The following is a 5,141-nucleotide window of genomic DNA, read 5'->3' as shown; positions in this document are numbered from 1 at the left end:
GTTTGTTTTTGTTGCAGAATATTACTTTATCTATGTAAATGTGTGTTACATTTGTTTATGCTGCATTTGTTTAAATATCTACAGATGTGTTTATTTGTTTTCCTTGCCTCCCTAGGGCACCTCATTGGTCCAACACAAAGCCAAACTGCCAGTAGCTAGGCAGGAGAGGTATAGGTGGGGCGGTGGGAAGAGAGAATAAATAGGAGGAGGAGTCTAGAAAGAAAATTAGAGTGGAGAGAATGAGGAAGAAAGAGAGGCAGGTACTCAGGACCAGACAGAGAGACAAGCAGGTCAAGCAGGACATACAGATGGAAAGAAAGGTAAAAATACCGAGACAAAATGTAGATCAGAAGCTTTGCGCAGTGGCAGTATTGTAGCCAATGAGGTTTATCCAAGGCACGATTATTGCTAATTGAGAATGTAGATAAGAGAAGCAGGTTAATTTAAATTATAAGAGCCAGTGAGACACTCATAGGTAAAGCCAAGAATTCATAAATAATAATGAGTATCCATGTCGTGATTTGGTAGCTGAAGGGTGGATCCAAAGATAGTATGATACAAAAAATATGATATTCTATTGTTACTGGAATTATTCTGTACTGTTATTTTCCATTATTTCCACAATCTTGTGCAATATCAAAATAATAAGCCAGATCAAATTTTTATCAACAAGCAATTAAAATTATATATATATATATAATATTACATAGACATATAATTTTATATGTATTATATAACCATATATATATATGCCTAGTGTTTCCTATAATTAATAATAAGGACATTTTGTAAAGTCATGTGGAAACTTACTATTGTAGAAAATTCATAAGTAAATAAGAAAATTTAAATTTCATTATGCTATATAGAGGAGATAATGCTCCAAGTAGAAATTTTAAGTAAATTGGTTGCAACAACTCTGGGTTTAGTTATGGGTTTCAGCACCAACAATGTAAGTAAATTTGCTGCAACAACACGGGGGAAAGTTGTCCTCACTAGCTGGAGAGTCAGGCAACACCTTGACATGCTTAGGACAGCTCTGACAGCTAGAACTGCAATGGGACAGTTCAGCCATGGAGGGCAAGGTATTCTAGACACCTCAAGCTGCTCAGAAAAACAACTCTGCCCTGAAGGTGTCCCGCACACCTGGAGCTGTTTAGTGCAGCTCTGATGACTGGAACTGCAAGGAAGCAACCCAACCCTGGCAGGGAATTTTTTCTGACTCTTCTGGAAAGTCAGGCCTAGAACTGCTTCACCAGGAAAGGGTATCATGACTGTTCTGAAAGTCAAGGTATACCTACCTGGTGTGATACAGGATGGTCTCCCCACAGGATATATCAATCATACTCCTCTCCTGAAGAGCCACTATAGCTGAGCTTTGCTCAGCCCCCACCTAAGGGGGCTTCCTATCAGAGCTCTGCTTCTCCAGCCTAAGATGTTGCTTCTTTTGTTTCACTCTGCAAAAGGGGAAACCCCTGCAGAAATCTAGCAATCCTTTCCAGCTCTGGAGAAAAGTGCTACCTTTTCGGCTCTCTCTTGCTCTCTCCATTGAGGGACCTCTCAGGAAAGATCTATTAAAGCTCCACCTTGCTCTGCTCTTTCAACTCTCCCTTGTTTTGTCCACTGTGGGACTTCTCAGCAAGGATCTTCCCTATGCCAGTGAATGAAGATCTTCACACCCAAAAATCTTTTGAGAAAGAGATATATTTGGGAAGGAGGAGTCCAGGAGAGTAGCTACCTCTAACAGGGTGAAGAGAACAGCATTTTTAATGGACTAGACAGGGTGGTTTACACAGGATGTCTTGGGGGTGTAGTCAACTAGGGTTTGACTTGTGGCCCAAGGTTCTACTGTCCTGCTCTGTGATTGGTTGCTTTCACAATTCAGTTGGCCAGGAGCAGAAATGGCTCTGATCTGTCTGAGCCAAACTGTGTTGCTTTCTACCCTGATCTGAGACATCTTTCCCTACTTCTGGGCTCCATGGTCAGGGTGGTTTTCTTTAACCAGTTCTTTTTCCCTACAGAAATCATATGCTACCAAGTAAAATTTCAAGTACCAGGAATTAGTTACATCTTTTGCGTAGTTGGTCAGAGGGGTCCCACAGAACCCCCCCTCCAACAATAAAGGCTAATGCCAGTGTTTTTGATTACCTTCCACAAGCTGATAGTAAGACCTTATCCTGAAGATAGAATTTAACTTATATCATTGAATATGGAGAAAAGGATCTGGTATACAACAGGAAGATTCATTGAGGCTTATTATCATTAATAGTGCTGGAAGGTACAGTGCACACTGCAGGAGAAGAAAATCAATCATCAGTATGACACATCTACAAAAGTGAGCTATCTTCAAGATATACTGGTGCAATAATGGCACAAACATTCTGGGAGAAATCAACAACTATTTAATTGAATTTAAATCCAACTCCATTAGATCAAACCCATAACTAACACGGATAATGAGGCCAAGAACCTGATTCCACATAGGTCATATATTAAGGCAAAAATCTATTACTATTATTCTTTGAATTGAGCACGGCGGTAAAATGAATCCTGATTACATATTGCTATGCTCAAAAATGAGTGCATTGCTCAAGTGTCATCAGAAATGCTATTTTGGATCCTGCCATTGACTTCCCTTCTGGATCAGAGGTGAGTATCTGGGCCCAGCTTAGACCCCATCCATGGGCACCAGCCACTCCGGGAAGACCTGCCCAATTTGGCCCAAGGTGCTGTCCACTAGGCAGGTCCCCTTCTAGCCACGCTGGGAAGGATTCCCTTCTCCAAGCCCCCCAGCAGCCACTACAATCTTCATACCCTGCCCCAACGTCCATCTGCCCGAGACCCCAGCCACTTCCTGAGACTTAGAGACTGGCCCCCAGCTCCCATCCTGCCCCCAACTTCCCTTTTGGACCAGAGGTGAGTATCCGGGCCCAGTCCAGACCATATCCCTGGGCACCAGCCACTCCGGGGAAGACGTGCCCAACTTGGATCCTGGTTCTAGCCACCAGGCAGGTCCTCCTCTAGCTCCACCAGGAAGCATCCCCTCCTCCAAGCCCCCTGGCAGCCCCTGCAATCTCCACACCCTGCCCCCACACCCATCTGCCCAAGACCCCAGCCACTTCCTGATACTTAGAGACTGTCCCCCAGCTCCCTTCTGGACAAGAACACACATCCTACCGTGAACTTCCTGTCTGGACAAAAGTTCCCATCCTGCCCCAGACTTCCCATCCAGATAAGAGCTTCCATCGTGCCCCAGAGTTCCCATTTGGACAAGAAAGCTCCCATCTGGACAGGAGAGAGAGACTTCCTGAATCTCTCAGCTCTGTGTGAAGCAAGTGTGCTGATAAGACCAAAAACGAACTACAAGGAGATGGGCAGACATCAAGGGAGAAGTACATACAACAAAATGAAGAGCAATACAGCATCACCAGAACCTAGCCTGCCTCCAACATCTAGACCTAAACATCAAAAATTGGAAGAAGCAGAAGAAAACATCCTTATAAATAATATCATGAAGAAGTTAGAAGCTTGTGTAGAGGAAAAGACAAAAAAATGGGAAGGACACTGTAAAGAACGAGAGGAAAGGACAACCAAATTAGAAGAAAACAATAAAGCCCTGGAAGAAAACAATAAAGTACTAGAAGAAAACACTAAAGTACTGAAAGAAAATAATGAAAAATCAATGAAACAAGTGAAGGAAACAGTCCAAGACCTGAAAAGGGAAATATAAAAAAATAAAGAAGACACAAAAAAATGGAATGCTGGAAATAGAAAATCTGAGTAAAAGATCGGGAACTTCAGATGCAAGTATAACCAACAGAATGCAAGAGATGGAAGAGAGGATCTCTGGCATTGAAGATACAGTAGAAGAAATAGTTTCATCAGTCGAAGAAAACACTAAAGCCAACAAAGTCATGAACCAAAATGTGCAAGAAATTTAGGACACCATGAAAAGACAAAACCTATGAATTATAGGGAAAGAAGAAGGAGAAGAATACCAACTCAAAGGCACAGAAAATACATTCAAAAAAATCATAGAAGAAAACTTTCCCAACTTAAAGAAGGAAATGCCTATGAAGATACAAGAAGCCTATAGAACACCAAAGTCTCCTTGACACATAATAATTAAACAACAAAATGTACAGAATAAAGAAAGAATATTAAGAGCAGCAAAGGAAAAAAGCCCAAGTGACGTATAGAGGCAAACCCATCAGAATAACACCTGATTTCTCAATGGAGACTTTGAAAGCCAGAAATACCTGGACAGATGTAATGCAGTCACTAAGAGACAATGAATGTCCGCCCAGACTAATATATGGGGCAAAACTTTCAATCATCATAGACGGAATGAACAAGACATTCCAAGACAGAGCCAGATTTAAACAATACCTATCTACAAACCCAGCCCTACAGAAAGCACTAGAAGGAAAATTCCAACCAAAGGAAGTCAGATACACCCTGGAAAACACAGGCATTAGATAAAGCCACAGCAGTAAACCCCAAAGAAGAGAAGTACACACACACATTACCACCAAAAATAGCAGGGATGAACAATTACTAGTCATTAATATCCCTTAATATCAACAGACTTAATTTACCTATAAAAGACATAGGCTTACAGAATGGATACAAAAGCAGGACCCATCTTTCTGCTGCATACAAGAAACACATCTCAAGTTCAAAGACAGACACTACCTAAGAATAAAAGGCTGGGAAAAGGATTTCCAATCAAATGGTCTTAAGAAACAAGCAGGTGTAGCCATCCTGATATCCAACAAAATAGACTTCAAACTAAAATCAATCAAACAAGTTCAAGAAGGGCATTACATCCTCATCACAGGAAAGATCCACCAAGATGAAGTTTCAATTCTGAACATTTATGCCCCAAACACAAGGGCACCCACATATGTAAAAGAAACAATACTAAAGCTTATACCACATATAAAACCCCACACATTAATAGTGGGAGATCTCAACACCCCACTTTCACCACTAGACAGATCTCCCAAATCAAATATTAACAGAGAAATAAAGGACTTACCTGATGTCATGACCCAATTGGACCTAACAGATATCTACAGAATATTCCATCCTAACAAAAAAGAATATACCTTCTTCTCAGCACCCTATGGAACTTTCTCTAA

The 5,141-nt window shown here is 41.3% G+C and overlaps 1 pseudogene; it reads left to right on the top strand.

The window, feature by feature from the left end:
* Positions 1-351: 351 nt before the first annotated feature.
* On the top strand, positions 352-505 carry LOC114687334 (annotated as a pseudogene).
* The last annotated feature ends 4,636 nt before the right edge of the window (positions 506-5,141 follow it).

This window comes from Peromyscus leucopus, chromosome 1 (genome assembly GCF_004664715.2).
Source record: "Peromyscus leucopus breed LL Stock chromosome 1, UCI_PerLeu_2.1, whole genome shotgun sequence".
Taxonomy (NCBI): Eukaryota; Metazoa; Chordata; class Mammalia; order Rodentia; family Cricetidae; genus Peromyscus; species Peromyscus leucopus.
Note: the sequence above shows the minus strand (reverse complement) of the source record. Positions and strands in the feature narration are given on the sequence as shown.